The following is an 18,764-nucleotide window of genomic DNA, read 5'->3' as shown; positions in this document are numbered from 1 at the left end:
CTGCTTTCTCCAGTGCTACTCGAAGCCACTACTCATATTACTTACCTCTAGCTAGAGAAGCCACATCACTGTCTAAGTTTGCCATAGCACAGCATCAAACTCGATGCCTTGAACAGCGGAAATCTACTTGATTGCAGTTCTGAGGCTAGAAGCCTAAGGTCAGGCATCCGCAGGGCTGGTCTCTGCCAGGGCCTTGTCCTGGGCCAGTAGATGCTGTCTTTCATTGCATCTTGGTGTTCTCCCTTGGGGGTCTGTGTCTCAGTATCCTGTTTTTACAGGGACACAGTCCCAGGCACTTACAGTATACCCATAAGACCTCGTTTTAACCCCCTGTCTCTTCTAAGACTCTGTGTCCCACCAGTGCAGTGTACCTGTGAGGTCAGCAATGTGCACCTCTCTGGGGCCCAGAATGCACCTGCTCACCACGGAGCTCCACTCTGCACTTTCTACCAGCTGCTGCTTGGGAAACTTCTTTTTTTTTTTTTTTTTTGTCTTTTTCCTTTTTATCGGTACCAGGGATCGAACTCACGACTGCCTGCTTGCAAGGCAGGTGCTTACGCCGCTGAGCTAAACCCCCAGCCCCTTGGGAAACTTCTTACACTTTTCTCTTACCTCCCTTACTCCCCGCTTGTAAGCTATTTTCAAATTATAAAACTATCCCTCATAGACATCTTCTGCTTCTAAAATTATTGACTAAAATTAATCTCAATGCTGACATCTGTGATGTCTCCACCCTTCCTAGTATTTCTTCAAAATCCTTCTCTAGCTTCTGGGTCTACATTATTCTTATCCATGATAAACTCTGTACTGTAAATACCACCCAATAGTAATTTATCTTTTAAGTCATCTGTAATAAAAAGACTTGAATTTAACGTCACCATTTTATCTCTGTTTATAGTTCTTATTCATTGATGAATTTATCTCTCCAAAGAATACTACTAGTCAGCTCTGATAGCCTTTCTTAGAATACACATCATTCTCCCTCTAATGAATGGCTTTCCCTAAATAGTTTTTGAGTCTGGAGAAAGAATTCAATTTCTTTCCCTGAGCTTTGTGCTGGGGTTTATAGTCAGGGTAACCATCTGGTACAAAGACCATGTAGGAGAACTATTGGACACAGAGCATTTTAAGAAATGGCTTCCCAATTAACTGGATATGGCTAGGAACATGGATACTAATACCTGACTAAAAGCAATGTGAAGAGCAGTGTGTGAAGCTAGAAATACATAGGGAAGTTACTGCACTAGAGAATTAGATGAGAAAAATCAGCCAACAGAACCACCCATGGCAAACAAAAATCCAAAATCAAACCAACAACAACAAACTTGGAAAGCTACTGCTACTCATTTCAAGAGCCAGATTAAGGTAATGTGTTTGCAGCTGAGGTGTAAAAAAGGAAAACCTTTACGCAATGGCGTGACTTCTTCCATTTTAAGGCGGGTTTCTCAGTTAAACTGCTTGTGTTCAGTCATCCATACTCACGTGGAAGGACAGAAAGGAAGAGTGGTGGTGAGTGGATGAGGTAGGTGGGACTTGGGGAGACTGAAAGAAGTTTATTACGTGCACCAGAGCACAGTGGTGGGGTGGAATATTTTCTCATTCTTCTTTAGCTCAGGAGGATTAACCTGATGCAGACAGTCTCTGGTGTATCCCAAAATGACTGAAAGAGCATGAAAAGTCTCATACATAAAAATTATGAATGGGTGAAGAGTTGGAAATGCTCACTACCCTGATTTTATTATTATACATCGCACATGTGAATTACTGCTGTGCCCTATAAAGATGTATAAACATTACACCTCAATCAAAAATGTCTGAAGAAAGTATATTCTGCTGCAAGAGGCAGGGTTGTCTAGGGGTTGTCATGATCACCACAGAATGAAGCCTGGTCCATAATGGGCTCCCACATAATTATAAGATGACTATAGCAGTGATTGTCTTCATTTCCAGTTATGAAAATATCGAGTGACAGAAAGGACACTTCCTTCTTGTATCATCACCTATCCACATGTCATTGTTAGTAGTTGTATTAGATTGCTTGAGCTAACCTTTGCTGGGTAGCCCGAGTGAGACACCCACATTGTCACCCAGTTCTGAAGACTGGAATGCATATGGCCCCTTCTCCTTGTGCTGTCATGTGGTCTTTTCTCTGTGTGCAAACCCCCGGTGGCTCCTAGTGTGCCCAGATTTCTTCTTAAAAGGACAATAGTTAGATTAGATTAGAGCTCTCCCCATTCTTTTTTTTTCAGAACTGGGGGTTGAACCCAAGGCCTTTACAGTGAGCTACAAACTCCAGCTCTTTTTATTTTTTTATTTTGCAATAAGGTCTCACTAAATCACTAAATTGCCCAGCATGAGGTTGAACTTGGTGATCCTCCTGCCTCAGCCTCTTAAGTGTGTTGGGATTGCAGGCACATATCATTACACTTGGCTCAGCCTGATTTAAACTTAGTACTTTCTTTCAAGACCATATCTTCATGGTCAGCTACATGCTGAGGTAATATGAGTTAAAGCTTTAGCACAAGAACTTGGGAGGAGACATAATGCAGCTCATAACAATGGTAGGAAATCTTTAACCTCCAGCCTCCTGTCTCACTGGGGAAGACTGTGTAATGTGGCCAGGCATAGCCAATTCCTGGAGGAAGCCATAGGCTGTGATAACTGATGCGAGTCCATCAGGATTCACTGTTGGCTCTGAAATGGGGCTCCAGCCTTCCCTGTTCCATGTTTAGAAAGAGGCAGGCACCTAGTGAAAGCAGAGTTCTTGAGGACTGAAGTGATGGGGGAGGACTGTGGGGAAGACAGCCAATTTGGGGCCACAGGACACACTGCTCTGTGCTCTGGGGTGGTCTGAGCTGGTGGGAAGGGTGAGGAGCCAAGAAGACTATAAACCCACTAAACTCTGCTAATGTCTGAGAAAATGAGACCATACACTTAGGAGCCTTTCCGAACAGTAAGCTGGAGAGGGTGGTTAAGAGAGAAGCTGCAGAAGGAGGAACACAGAAACAATCAGAGATAAGAGGAAGTAGAGTTTGCAAGGGTGGCTCAAGAAACAGTTCTACAAATTTTAGCCAGACTTGATGGTGCATGCTTGTAATCCCAGCACTCAGGAGGCTGAGGTGGGAGGATCGATGAGTTTGAGGGCAGCCTGGGCTCCACAGAGAGTTCAAGACCAGCCTGAAGTGCAAAGCAAGAACCTGTCTCAAAACAAACATTCACAAATAAAAATTTGACTCTTACAGAACAAGTGTATGCCTTTGATGAGTTTTTCATCTTCTGAGAATGTTTTTCATCTTTAAAACAAGCATATGAAAATCAATTATTTCACAGATTTGGAAGACCAAATAAGACAGCTAGGTGAAAGTATTAAATTATTGTTATTAAAATATAAAACATTGTATGGACATTAGCAGTTACAACGTGATTCTAGCAGCATTTCATACTTTCAACTTGTGTGTATCTAGTACAAGTGAAGAGAGACTCTTAATAGTTCCATAAAGATTTAGTAACATTGATAGGATCTGTCATGTATCTAATTTTTACTCATGAGATCATAATTTGTTCTACAATTGTAGATTACATGTGATACCTGAATTTAAAAATGCAATGTTCCAAATACCTCTAAGCTTTAGTCTGCCTGGCATAAGCACACCCGTGGGTGATGCACAGCTGTGCCCTTGGGTGTGAGTGTACGTGCATGCCAAAAGGCAAGTGCATATGTGTGACAGCTGCACATCTGAATACAGACCTACTGGTTGACTGGTTCTCTTTCTGTCCTTGGAGAAAAGGAGTTTAAAGTCTCAACTCTTTTAAAGGCATTCGATATTTTGATTCTTCCGTTTTCTTTGAGACAGGGTCTTTGTAGTTCAGGGTGGCCTTGAACTCACTATGTAGTCCGGGTTGGTCTTGAACTCACGGCAATCCTCCTGCCTCAGCCTCCCAAGTGCTGGAAAATTGTAGGCAAGTGCCACCATACCCAGATTTAAAAAAAAATTTTTTTTAGCGGTATCAGCGATTGAACTCACAACTGTGCGCTTGCAGGGCAGGCACTTATCCCCAGCCCATACCCAGATAAAATTTTGATTCTTAAAGCAAACCTCAGTCTTTCAATTTTGAATGTACACGACTATCTCAGGCTTTTAAGTTTGAGATATACATGATTGCACCATTTCTTTAATTATAGTGAGTCTTACATGAACTGATGATGATCATTGACTCATTTTGTTCACAGCTAAAAGTGTTGACGATGATGTTGATTTTCACTCACTCTGCTGCCATATGTGACTACTGTCATTCCTATAGCTTAGCACTCTGTACTGTACAGTTATAGCTTACATTTGCGTTCCCCAGAAATCAGAACTTGAGATAAAGTGTCATTTTCAAATGCTTTATTGAGGAGTATGAGCCCAGGAAGCAAAGATGAGATGCCAAAAGGTGGAAATGCAAAACAAGTGTTTATCACCAAGTTGTTTCTGCATACGATGAGCTGCTCAGTCATCAGTATCAAATGCGTCTTAGGAATATCCAAGAGCAGGGAAATCTTTACCTGTCACTAACCAAATCGTGTGCCTCACCTTTCCAGGATGCACAGGAACAGGCAGTGTCTTTCCACAGGGTACCATCCACAGGAACACCAGCTGAAAGCGGGAGGCCCTGGGGTTGGTGTGAGCGATGCCCTGCCAGGGGTACCTCCCAAGGGGGCTAGAGAGGCAGAGTGGCTGCTGCACTCGGAGGGAACGGAAGGCGGTCAGGTGATCAAGTCTGAAAGTGTGCACACAGATATTTATGATGCTGTGTACAACAGAGAGATGTAAAATTACATATGTGAAGAATACATGTTATATGCACATACTTCTGACTAGGGCTCTAGTGTTTAAATAATATTACTGGTGTGTATTTATGGTGGAGATCTTTTATTCACATTTACGTAGAAATATGGGAATGACATTCTCCATGCTTTAATAACAGGTCTCCATGCTAACCTGCCCAGTTTAAAATATTTCTTCCAGAAATACTGTATTCAAGAGGTCTCATTTAATACTTTCTTTTTCCTTTGAAAACTCAAAAGAAACCTTAATGGTTGCAGAATAATGGCAGTTAGGGAACTGCTTTTATCTTTTAGCAGGCAATATAAAACAGGTGCTGTAAAGTCTAAAGCTTGAGTGTGAAGATAGTTGGCTAAGACCTATCACATAGTGAGGAAAGAAAGAGCACCTATGAAATTAAAAAAGCAACATTACCTTTTAGTCACTTTTGGTCACTCTCTACCTAATATTAGGGAAAGGCATTGATGCATCCCACGAGGACACTGCTTTCAGGTAGAGCGTCAGGACCACGCTGCTTGCTGCATCTGGGTTTGGATGCAATGGAAGACCAACATCCACCAATCGCCTGCCTTTGATAGAGATTTACTACTGTAATTTGAGTTACCATAGCTGTGTGTTGATTATATAACCAAGCTTTTCCAGATGAGTTTCCTTAGTAAACCTGTGATGATGAAAGTTATCTTTGTCTTTTAGGAACGACCACCTTCAGTCACACCAATGAGCTGTCGCTGAAGATTTTCTTTTGTGTGGTTTTTCTGAAGACAATCTTGGTCTGTTTGACGTTATTTTTCAGAAGTTATCTCCAAAAAGGGTAGCATCCAGTCAGGAGGACTTAGGGATACTATTACATTCTTTGAGGATCAAGGTAAGATATCTATTGGTAAAGGGGCGGGGTGAAATTTTGAACAGGGAAAAGATGCCAGTACGTTTGTGGCAGCTCACTGAGCTGCTCTGATCTGAATTACTTCTCCACGCCTTTGGCATACTGTCTACAGATGGTGTTAAACTGACACCCATCTGTTTTACTTTCTATTATAAACTGTTCTCTTAAATTATAAGTAATTTTTAGATTTTTCTTGCCCTCTCCTATAACCATATGGCATATTTCAATCAAACTTAGCTACTAAAGGACTTTTAAAGAAGGCTAACTTAATTACTATATGCATTTAATTTATTCTTATATACTTTTTAATTTTTATTTTTGGTACCGGGAATCAAACAACTTTGCGCTTTGCCAGGCAGGCACTGTGCTGCCAGGCTGTATCCACAGCTGATATGCATTTTAAATTACAAAGGAATATTAGGAGATGGGAAAAAACAAAAAACCTGTAAACCTGCAACACTAACAAAATCAGTTGTTTTTAAAAAAACTTCCCCTGTGTATAGTTTATATCTGAATGATTGCAAGCACACTGTACATGATGGTTTAGTTTTACTGTCTTTTTTTTAGCTAAGGAAATCTGTACCTGCTCTGCTAGTATAAATTAAACTTGTTAATATCTAATGAGAATATTCACCGGGACCACTCAGTAGTGTATTTATAATAGTGAGAAGTTGGGAAAAACACAGAGGTCTAAAAATAGGATACTGATAAGTAAATTATAATCACATGATGGGATAATAGCTAGCTACTGAAATACATTGGAGGAGTGTATATTTACTAGGAAGGGAAGAATCAGGCTGAGGGAGCACCGTATTCAATTTGGGTGACTGTAAGAAAACATCATCGGCCAAATAGCTTACAATTTCTTTTTCAAAGTTCTAGAAGCTGGGAGATCCAGGATCGAAGGAGTAGCGGTGCCTGATAAAGGGTCTTTTCCCTCTTTGCTGTCCATCTTTGTGTAATCTCACGCGGAATACAACCAGTATTTTCAAAAGAACACCTTTCCTGTGAGGGCACTAGTCCATTCATGAAGGCATCACCTTCTTGATCTAATGACTTCTAAAGCCTCAACCCCCGAATGCCATCTCCCTGGGGTGAGGATTAAAATATAAGAATTTTGAGGGACACAAACGGTCAATAACAAGAAATATGCATGTTGTAATTCCATTTAAAAACTTTCATGTCCATATGCACATTCCCATGTACAAAGATCAACAGTACTTGCCCCAGGTTTACTAGATTATCATGAAATCTGTTTGGATTTAGTTGAAGGTAACCGAGACTGGTACCAGAAAGAAATTTTAAAAAGGAACTACAGCCGGGTGTGGTGGCAGATGTCTGTAAGCCCAGTACTTAGGAGGCTGAGGTAGGAGGATTGCTGTGAGTTTGAGGCCAGCCTGGGCTCCAAAGTGAGTTTGAAGCTAGCCTGAGCTACATAGCGAGACCCTGTCTCAAAAAGATAAAACAAAAAACAAAACAAAACTCTAGGTGCCTATGAAATCATTGGAAGCGCTACAGAAGTAGGCTCCCGACTGCATTCCAAATGACTCCCTAACTCTGCAAGCGGCGGTGTTCTCCGTACCATCCCACCATCCCGAAGCTGCCGCCCTAGGGGCGGTCCTGGCTTGAGGACCAGGAAAATTCAACAGAGCTCTGCACCAGCAAAGGGATGGCCGCTTAGCCAGAAACCAGACGCTCTTAACTGTCGCCACTGTTGCAGAAAAACACATCCGCAGGACTGCGTTTGATAGCAACAAGAGTGAAGACAGGGTATTCTTTCCAGCTTCCAGATCTTAGCAGGCACATCCGCTGGGCGCAGGCCGAGAACTGTACCAAAGGGCTTTGTACCGCCAGCTTTGCAGAGTTTCGTCTCCCACGTGTAGGCGGGCGGCTGCAGATGCGGTGGATTGGCCTGTGAAAGAGTTTTCTGGCGCAACAGAGAACCAAAAGTAGAAAAAGAACGATGAGGGAAGGAGTAGACAACCCCATAGCGGCTGCGCTGTCTCCTTCCCCGGAATATGGGGGTATGGGACCTATGTAACCTCTGACCGGGGGTGGCGCTTAGGGCGGGCATTGATGACGTACAAGGAGCTGATTGGAGTTTTCTTCGTGCGCAAACAGGAAGGGGAGTTACAGTTAAGGCTGAGGAAGAAGCAGGAAGTGGTGAGCACCTCGCTTTGGCCTTCTCCACTTAGACCAATGCCATGACTGTACAGTTATTTATTCTAGGGCAAAACTCTTTCAGCATGGCCATCCTGGGTGCCAGTGTGGGCTCCTAACTTGTTACAGTTTCATCCTTTACACTCGGGTTGTTTTTCTCTTTGAGGTTTTCATCATCAAACACACATTGCTTTTATAATCATAACTCAGGAAAAAGGCTTTACAGTTAGGTGGTTGTCAATGTTCCTGCACAGGTTTTATGGCCCTCGTTTTTCTTTTCTTTCTTTTTTTTTTTTAATTTTATTTAAGGATAAAAAAAAAAAAAAAAAAAAAACAGAAAAAGGGTACAAGTTATACAGAATTCCAGAAAAAATAAACAGTAGGAAATCACTAGTTAATTATATATTGTCATCTTAGAAATAGTTGTTCAAGTTACAAAATTAAAGCATACAAAGGGGACTTTCAAACAGTGAGACTACAAATAGTTTTGTTCAATGATCCAACAAAACTCAGTAATACCGTTATCTATCTTATACACTTAAATGTATATGCAGTTATAACCTTTAGAGCACTTTCTTTTGTACAATGACAATTACACATTTGGGTTTTATTACTCCCACAGTTCTTATTACTTTTTCTTTGAAGAAAGTAAAATCAAATGTGACATAACAGGAGAGAGTCACTCAAATCAAAAGGATGGACATAATACATAATGTAAAAACAAAATACATGGTGATCAACAATGGTTACCATAATGTCTCTTGCTATCTTAGGCCCTCGTTTTTCATGCTACCTGCTTGACTTTCTACTAAAAAAAGAATTTCCCAGACTTCCCTCCTGCAGCATGAGAGCACATTCCATGTTTTCATATAGTTCTAAAAATATTCAGCCTTGTCTAAAATGAAAAGCAAAAGGCACATCGAATGAGGACAAAGAATGCAAATATTTAGGAAAAAGAGCAAGAGAAAAAAACCCCTCAGCTATTTTTCATTCTGATGCCACAATGACAGACAGTTGTACCCTTCTGACCGGTTTATGACACGACACATACAAATACTCCCTCCATAGCTTCTGCGTGAGGGCTGAGAAAAATGTGCTCAGAAAATGAATCTGGGGATGTCAGTCACAGAAGACTCTACCTGTCACGCGGCTGACAAGGCTGCCTATTGAAGGAGAGCAGCCTGAACACAAAAATGGATCTGTGCCCTCGGGAAGGAGCTGTGTCTCTTCCGCAGTGAGTGTCTGCGCGCTGGTCTTCATCCAGAACACCTCTCCTGACTGATTTCTCTTCTGTCTTTCTGAGATGCCTGCAGTATGCCTGCCAATGCACGTGGGGAAAAACTCAGAAATCTTATATAACGTGGCACAAAATTCAGGCAAGATCTCTTGTTCTTGGAAAATGTTGTGTTGAGACACACATAGTTAAATAATAATACAAGGCTGCATGTCTGGTATCTCAAAGACACTCCCATAATTCCAGCACTCAGAAGCCTGTCACAGAGGCCAGCCTGGACAGCAGAGGGAGACCCTGCCTCAAACACAAAGGCAAAGCACACCGACCAAGCAAACCAAAAAGAACTGCAAATAACTAAAAGCCATAGTAGATTTTTATCTAGGAAATAATTTTATGGTACATTGGTCTTATACTAACTAAAGCAATATTTTCCAAGTTTAGGAATGTATTGAAAAAAATAACCCTACAAACTACTTCAGAAAGGCTAATTTGGTAAGTTAATTGCATGACCTAGGATTCAAAGGGTTTTTTTTTGGTACTGGGAATCGAACTCAGGATCTCACACTTTACAAGCAGGTGTTGTACCGCTGAGCTATATTTGTGGCATGATTCTGAGTTTTCCATTGCTTCCAGAAATGCTTCTGATTAGCTTGGAGTTGATGACAACTGAGGCCAGAGGAAGTAAGGACCTTCGGCAATCTGCTAAGACACACACGTCACACACAAGTCTGTCAATATTAGTCACTGCAAAAACTGAAAGGACAATTTTGTTGGTGACACAGGTGAAGAGATGATGCCAGCAGTGTACTCACATCCTTGCCTGCACCTCCTCCCAGGTCCAGGTTACCCAGCGGTGTGGCCAAAGCCTTCTCCAGCTGTGATCTGATGCACCAACTATCTACCAGCTGGTGTTTGGCAGTGAGAGGACAGCAGCAGTTTCTCCTTGTGGTAGGAGCTGAGTGCACATGGTACGCCTTTTCTCTCTGCTTTCACAAAAATCTGTCTGTGTCTGTCTGTAACCATCCGTCTCCCCCAAGATTGCTGCATCATCTTGACCATCATGACCAATTCAATTTGTGTGTGTGTGTGGGTGTTTGTGTGTGTTTTGAGGTCCAGGCCTTTGCATTTGGCTACAGCCCAACCTTTTTATAAAGTTCTTAAGTTTGAAACAGGGTCTTGCTAAATTGCCCAGGCTGGGCTCAAACTTGCAATCCTCCTGCCTCAGCCACTCAGAGTGCTGGGATCATGGACGTAATTCTCCATGGCCTTGTTCTGTATCGGGAACCTCTGCAGTGAGCCTCCAGTCTCCTGCCAGGTGTGACAGGGCATGGTGAGAGGGAAAGAAAGAGCAAGAGACAAAGTGGCAGTGCATCAGGGATGGGGATCACAGGTTGTTCTTGAGGAACAAAAGCCAGGATGCAGTCAGAATCTTGGCGTTTATTGATCAAAGAGGGGATCTGAGGAGGGGATTATCAAATGACTCAAGAGGACAGAGATGATCACATGCTAAGAAGCATCTTGCCCTGGAGTGTCTATAGTCTTAGTTTTAGCCTTAGTGGGTAGAAGAGGATGGCCCATCCCTAAAGAAATAATGAGAAGTCTCCACAGGATAATATCAAGATTTCCAAGCCTATGTTTATCCCTTCTCGAAGTATGCAAAATTAGTTATTGTGAATTGGTGGTCCCCACCAATTGTAGAATTTATCTTGTACTAATCAAAACCATGAGATTGGACTCCCTGCTGATCCTTGGGTTCTTTCAGGCAGTACACAAGTGTAGACAGACATCACAGCTAATCAACCACCTATTAGAACAGAACACACAGTACTGGCTGCTGGAGTTTCCAAACAAGGATCTCTTGAACAAAGGGGTGAACAAACTCCCCAAAGTTTGAGAGCTGAGCAGAAGGGCAGAGTAGGCAGGCATCAGGGCGGCTACTGGACAGCTGCTGAAAACCCACCTTCACCCGCTGTGTGCAATGGGGACCAGGGTTCTGACTTCCTAATGGCAAACGCTTATGATTTGTGAGTTGAGGACAACCTGTTCCTTAGGCAGTATTTTGCTTCTAAGTTAGAGGAAAAGTAATCCAAAATTAGTTTTAGAAATTCATTGTAGTATCAAAGAGCATACCTGTTTTTGAAGTATTATGTGCACCCAAAGTAATATTTTAAATAGGAGACTAGTATGTTCTAGATTAAGCAGAAATAAGTATCTTTGCATAGTGTTCCAAAGCTTCCCTGTGTGCTGGAAATCACCTCGTGCACTTCTTTGCATAGTGTATTTTTCTTTCATTCTGCTTTTTTCTTGGTTTGATAATCGGAAACACCATGTCCATCACATGAGTAAAATTTGGATAAAAATACCACCCAGTTGTAAATGTACAACATTGTTAAAATGCACTCTGTGTGTTCTCATGAAAGCTATTCACCCCAAAACCTTACTCCAGCCAGCAACAGGATTCAAATGCTAATGTTAGATAAAAAAAGTTTTTTTTGGAGACAGGGTCTCACTATGTAGCCCAGGCTAGCCTTGAACTCACAGTGATCCTCCTACCTCTGTCTCCTGAGGGCTAGGATTACAGGCATGCACCACCACACCCAACCTAGAATTAGATAAAATTTAAAGAGTTGTATCATATGCCAATTTCTTAATTTTTCTTTCATGTTAAGCTTATTCTCTAATTGTTCCTTTCTTCCATTTACATTCCACTGGGCTCAAAAATTCCACTGGGCTCAAATAAGAGGAAATCAGATAACTAAAAAGAAATTAAAGAGAATGCAATAGATAAATGTTTTCTAGACGTTCAGAGAAGGCTGAGTGCACCTGCCATGTGTTTGCATCTACTAAGGAGCTGAGTGCTGAATACTGAATCCAAGAATGGTGATCGTGCTAGATGACCACACTGTAGTCCAGAGGGTTTGGTCTTTCTCAAGAAAATCTTCATCCTTCAGAAGCTCAACCTGGGATAAACAAAAAGAACTGATTCAGCAAGTGATGACAGGAGCATTCTAGATATTTCTGAGGCTCCATACCTGCTTTGCGGTGTCAGCTTCCCTGCTGTCAAGGGGCATTCCCAGGATGGCGCTCCCAGAATGCTCTGTGATCTACCTTGAGTATTAAACACTTTGGGGAAGTGAATCAGGAAAGAAAAAGCTTTGTCTCTGACTTTGGGGAGGGCATGAGGGCTGCAAGAGACAAATCCCAGAAAATTTAAGTATAATTAGAAAGTCCCAGGGATTGTGGGCAAGACCATCTGGAATAAAGTAGGGCCTGGGGAGCAAAATATTCCTATATCAGGAGAGTCCAAGTGCAGCTTATTCTTGACTACTTGGGTTTAAACTTCATCACTGCTATTTATATTTAATGTATACTTAATGTGCAACTTTAGTTAGAAAAGCTGATTATGTCTAGGAAAAATGGAATATACAGTGCCCACTTCATTAGTTCTGTGGATTAAATAAGATAATAATTAGAAAGTGATTAGCCTATCTAGAACATGATATATGCAGGCAGTGTTGTTGTCACTGCCTGCATATATCATGCTCTAGATAGGCTTTTTGTTTTTTAACATACAAGATGTGCTTTGGGAGAGACCTGTCTACTATTTGCACAGTGCTGTTGCAGCTGATAGCCCAGGGCATTAGCAGTGTTTTGTTGCTGTGGTAGAAGGGAGGGCACCTGCTTCCCTAAAAATCCCTGGTGCTGTGGGAAATTAGAGATTGGTCCAGGGATGGAAACTGGACATTCTCTGGGTAATCCTGAGGCTGTGGCCACTGCTGCAGGTGATGTACCCACTCATTTGCCTGCTATCCAGCAGCATACTGATAAGAGGGCCTCTGCAGTTCCTGCTGCTGCCCCACTCCCCACCCACTGAAGACACAGAGGAAAAAGAAGCCTGCAGCTTGCTGGTCACTCTGTGACTCATAACCTACACTCTGAAGATACTGCCCAGATGCAGTAGAACAAATAAAAGTGGCTGGTGTGAAGTTGGAAGGTCCACTTCCTAGGTTATTTTTATATGCTGGAGCACAACTTGATTGCATGTTATTGCCCATGGCTCCAAAGTCTCATGACCCCAACCCATCCACTAGGAACCCCTATGTGTCTGAGGAGAGAAGCCAGCTCTGTCTAGAACAGCTTCCTGCCATGAAAGGGTTGCACCTCATTACTTTTGTAGCCTGGGACAGGATGCACCTTGGACAGGTAACTCATGACGTCTCCCCAGGGGTGAGGGTTCTATGGCTCCCTGGGTGGTAGTCAGCTCTTCTATTTTGGATTTGTCAGTAACATGCAGGTGACAGTGGGTTTGATTGCCTGATTCTTCCTTGGCTATGAAGTCAGGGTAAGGATTCTGTTCAAATGATGGATATAGGCTATCCAGTACAGCCTTCATAAATTTGTCATCGTTTTCCTCTTTCATGTCTTGTTCCTCTTACATTGTTCTGTTTATTTTCCCCAGCTGAAGGTCCACTGGCTTCTATGAAGATTTCCAGTGTGGGGTCTCTTGGGCATTGCTGTGGCCTTTCTTCTCTCTGGGTGTTCACAGACTGTGTGGTCACTGGACAGGTCAAGATCTTTCTAATGCTACCTCAGCACTGGGCCTTTGGGGTGCTAGGGTAGCCCTTGGCCTCTGATGCTACTGCGATGCAGGTGCTACTACAGTTCACAGTCTCTCTGAGTGACCAGTGTTGCTGTCATTAATGCCATAGATAAAACATTTGATCCAGGAATTGCCTCATTTAAGAAAGGTAACTTTCCATATGCCTGTAATTTCAGCATGGGAGGTTAAAGCAGAAGGGTTATAGTGAGTCCAAGGTCAACATGGGCTACGTAGAGTTTCCACTTGTTATGGTTTGTGCCCAGTTGTCCCCTCAAACCCTCATGCAGTCTGGAAATGGTTGAGTATACGTTTTTGATTGGTTCATTGTCTAGTGCTGGGATTGGTGGTGTGAGTGCTGCACCTGCCCAGGGGCGGGTAGTCAGCATACAATATAAAGAAGGAAAGGAGGGGTGCTTTCCCCTTGTTTCCTTTTTGCCCTTGTTGCTTTCTTGTCTTCTGTGGCCTGAATGTGTTGCCCCTGTGCCAGGCCACTCTGCCTTGGAGCCAACTGAGTATGGATTGAAACCTCCATGATCTGTGAGCTAAATAAACCTTTCCTTCCTTAATTTTGGGTGTTGGATATTTTGTCCTAGCAGTGAGGAAAAAAGTAACTGAGACACTCTCCCCTCAAGCCAAAATGTCACTGAGTAATTCTAACATTTCTATTATCAGCAACTTTTTTTCTCATTGCCAGTTGCAGTTTCCTTTTATTACAAAGTAATATGTTTGCACAGCAGTATTCCTAAACCAAAGATTGGTATGCCAAGGAGGAACATGGATTGTAGCTAAGCTCTGCCAAGGGCTGTGCCAGGCATGTGTGGCATCCAGAGCAGTGTGGGGCCAATTAAGACTTCTGGCTGCAGGCAGGGATGGGAGGGGCCTCCCATACAGCCACCTGTGGCTGCGTGGAGACTCCTGACTCGGGAGCTGACTGCAGTGGCTGTGCCAGGCGCCCACCTTAGTTTTGTCCCACACTTCTGAGTAAACAGCAGTTATTGGAAGAACATGCAGGATGGTGCTGGATGTAGATTATCCCTTCTTCAGTGAGACTGGAGAGAGGGGGTCTAGTTTCCAGTAGATGCTCATTAGAATTTAGTGAACTGTGTGTTTGGAAGGGAGTAATACTTGGACAGAGGTTAGATTGCTTCTTTTTCTTGAATCCTTTTGCAAACTCTATACCAGTTAAGACAGTGTGCTCCTGGAAGAATTCTTTAAATTGGTTGTATAGTGCAATATAGTAAAAAATTACACTTGTCCCGGTCACTTCTTAGAGAACATTCAGTTCTTTATTGCATTGACTTCCCACTGTTCTGCAAATTAGTCACCTGGGAAACATGAAATGAGTAGTCCTCTGCTACTGGTCCCCTGCTAAAGGACCATTTCCAGGGGTGAAGACTGGCAATCAGTTCTTGAAAATTCTCCCAGGTAATTCTAATTGATGAATAGGATTGAGAATCATTGCTTTACTAGTGACTTAGAATAGCTTGACATGGATGGCATTATTTTGCTATGGGAGTCTTTCAGTATCAGAGTTTGTCCAAGTTGCCTAGCTTCCCTGTCACCAAATATTTAATATTTACAGTTATGATTACACCTGCATATGAATTCTGCTGAGCTAGTCCATAAATATTCCCTCTATATACCTTAGTCACTATATCTACTTACACTTTAAAAAGTAGCATCATATGCTCCAGCCACACCACTTTTTCTGTCTATGAATCACTCTGGACTTTCAGAGAAATAATCGTAGGCCTCTCCTGGGTCAGACTCTCCAAGTTTTATCTGTGTATAAAGTTAGGATGTCATAAAGTGGCATATTTATGGTAAACTTCCCTTCTGTATTAAGTTTAAAGACCAACTAATCCCCACCCTCCATAAAGATGAATGTATATGAGCAACATCAATTTGAAAATAGTGCTTTTACTGTTAGAATTCAGATATGACCTTCCTGGGACCAACTGATGACTTTCAACCAACTTTAGCAATTTCAACTCTCAGTCCCTAGCCTGCTTCTGACTCAGGAGGCTTCAGCAAAAAGAGATGGAGATCTTTGCCTTCGTAGAATTTACATACCAGTAGGGAAAAAGAGACCAGAAGCAAAATAAGTGAGCTAAAAAGTAAGATGGTGATATATATTTCAGAGGGAAAAATAAAGACAGTTGAGATGACAGAATGGTAGGAAGTTTACTGTTAAGTGTGGTTAGCAGCAAAGGATTCAGAGGTGGTATTTTGCACAGAAATGGATTGGCTGGAGAGAACATGACCGGAGAACAGGAAGGTCACTGCTTGGCGTTGCTGGTGAGGAACTGCAGCAGTTTTTGGAGTGGAAGGAAGAGAGAGAGAGAGAGAGAGAGAGAGAGAGAGAGAGAGAGAGAGAGAGAGAGAGGAGAGAGAGAAAGTTCCCTTGGTCCTGGTTGGAGCATTTCTCCCAGGAGCTCCTGTTCTGAAGCTGTATCCCCACTGGAGGGTGGGAAGAGGGTGGAAACTCAGTCTGACTGTGGTTCAGAGGTGGAGCTTTTAGGAAGTGATCAAGATTAGATAGTCATCAGGGTGCAGTGCCCATGCCTGACTCTTGCTGGCTTTATAAGAGGAGACAGGGAAGAGAACATACTTCCCGCCTCTTGTCATGTCACCCTGGCACCACCTTGAGACTTAGCCTGTGAAAAGGTCATCCCTGGACATAGCCTCTCAACATTTTACCTCTGTAACTGAATCAAAACAAACTGCTTTCCATTACAGCGTGTGGTGCTGTGTTTTTGGAATAGTGAAGTTGGAGGAACTTTTAACTTCCGTGGGTAAAGGTATAGATGAGGCGGGTAACGTCACCATCAGGGAGAGCAATGCGTGCTGTGTGGCTGTCAGATGCCTGCTTGGACTGGGTGTCTTCGTGGGTCCTCAGGAGCTGTCAGAGTTCTGCTGCTCCCAGGGACCCTTCATTCTTGCTAAGCGGCTTCTTCAATTTGCAGATGGCGGGAAATAGTGAAAAGGCAGATTCAGAGCTGGCGTCTTTTGGCATGTAAACTTCACGATGGCAAAGAGTTCTGTGTTCTTGGTCTGTTGGGTGTCCCTGGGAGTCAGATGGGTGCCTGGAGCATTACACAGCTACTGCACAGCGAGTGTTGAATGATTTCTAATCAGTCAGCATCCCTGCTGTTCTTACTGAAGAGGAGTTAACTGAGATTCATCAGCTTGCTTTGAGTTAAAAAGACTGATTTGTGGCGGTGCTATTTATTGACCTTTCTTTTGTAACCACAATGCTATTTTAAGAGTGAGGACAATTGGTCATATTACAATTGTTGCACTTAAAATCCTCTACTTGTATTAGATGCTATCTTGTTTTTTGAAGAAAGGAGAGCCTGTATTTGATTTTCCTACACATGACAATGGTATGCCTCCATAGGTAGTCTTTATAATTGACTTTATAATTGATACAGATGTTTATATACCTAGTCATATAGTAATTGTTAGTATTTCAATAAAGTTTCTCCATTAAATATCAAAAAATTATTATTGATCTGTATTTAGAATTCTTTTTGTTGACTTAAATTTTTTTATTTTAAAGATAATAAAATCCAACAAAACAAAAAAGATTAAAGCCAGTCAAAACAAAGCAGTGAAACCAGCATAGAACTTTAAAGCAGGGTGACAGGAAAACAACAATGACCACCATAGTGTAACTTGTTTATAATAGTTGTCTATTCCATCAGATATAGCAAAATCAAGCCAAAAACAGAACAGTAAAAACCAATCAAAACAAAACATTGAATAAAGAAAAACCATCAGAACAAAACAAAACAGTGAGAACAATATTGGACCTCAAAAACAAGATAGAAGGAAATCACCCATATTTGCTATATTATATACTATCATCCCAGCGGATGCTCAGACCATCAGCCCCAGGCCTGAAAAGTTAACCAAACAATACAAGCACTCAGTTACTTTTTGTCTATCAGTTATTATCAATTCAGCCTGTCCTCTGAACCAGCTGGTTGCTTGGGGAAGGGTCCTTGATTCTCAGCCTGTGTGCTGGTAGGCTCACGGGCGGCTCTAGCCAACTTTTCTCTTGCTGAGCCCTGCATAGTCTGTGTGGCTTACCAGAGAGGCTGGCTGGTTGGCTTCTTGGTGGGCTTCTCCCAGTCCCAGCATGGCTGATTCTCAGGAGGCGCTGACTGCTCTCTTCCTGGGCTGTGTATGCCTTGCTGATATCACCTTTTGATGTTAGGTGGTATCATACCAAATTACAGCAAATATTTAAATTAAATATTTAAATTAATAAAAGGCATTGTCACTTATCGCACTCAAAATTTTTCCCAGTCCTTTGAGCATGCTAAACCCATTGTTCTTGCCACATTTTAAAGTAGTTCTGGAGCTCTCTTTTGTGACTGTGTTTAGTGGTGCAGTTGAGGCTCCCTTGAGGTATTGAATCTATTAAAAAAATTTACTTTTCAGGGTCATTTGGACTTAGGGGAAACAGCCAGAAGTCATACAATGCCAGATCCAGCTGGGAATTATAGCATTGTACCTTTTCCTGTAATACACTTTTTAAATTAAAAAATTTACTGTATATTTTGATCATCTTGTATTTGCATGGCATAGTTCCTCAGTTGTCTATGTGAACCTGACCTTCTCTGTTTGAATGTCCTTTCCTTGACTACCTTATGGGGAGGAGGGAATGGAAGGGAACAGAGAAAAAAATGAGAAAAATAAAAGGATAAAATGGAAACAAAGTTTTGTAAATAGTGGAGGAGAAAGTGGAATTAAGATACATCATGTACAGTTACCAATTCTGTGTGATGAATGTGATTATTATGTATATCTAAAGTGTACCAATAAAGTTAATAAAAAACTTACAGGTTGCTCTCAAGTTTTGAATATGATAAATTATGCTACTATAAAAATGTATTAAAATTAGACATGCCTCCTCTCCCTTGGAGTTGTTATTTTTTATGTTTCTGAAGTACTAGGGCCCAAACTCAGGGCAAGTGCATACATACTGGCCAGGTGCACTGTCCCTGGGCGACACCACCAGCCCACTTTGTGTCTTCTATTTCAATGTTTCAC

General features: G+C 42.1%; 1 long non-coding RNA gene across 4 annotated transcripts in view; it reads left to right on the top strand.

Annotated features, from left to right (window-relative positions):
* Positions 1–18,764, top strand: part of LOC134477817 (uncharacterized) — an 83,899-nt gene that overhangs the window by 58,500 nt on the left and 6,635 nt on the right. For 2 of the 4 annotated variants that reach the window (XR_010050037.1, XR_010050034.1), the window contains 2 exons: positions 5,520–5,691; positions 9,737–10,071. This is a non-coding gene — a long non-coding RNA (uncharacterized LOC134477817). Of the gene's footprint in view, positions 1–5,519; positions 5,692–9,736; positions 18,554–18,764 lie in introns of those variants that run through there. The other 2 variants (XR_010050036.1, XR_010050035.1) reach the window with 2 other exon arrangements.

This window comes from Cavia porcellus, unplaced genomic scaffold, assembly GCF_034190915.1.
Source record: "Cavia porcellus strain 051 isolate PalLab524CR breed Dunkin Hartley unplaced genomic scaffold, mCavPor4.1 scaffold_10, whole genome shotgun sequence".
Classification (NCBI taxonomy): Eukaryota; Metazoa; Chordata; class Mammalia; order Rodentia; family Caviidae; genus Cavia; species Cavia porcellus.
Note: the sequence above shows the minus strand (reverse complement) of the source record. Positions and strands in the feature narration are given on the sequence as shown.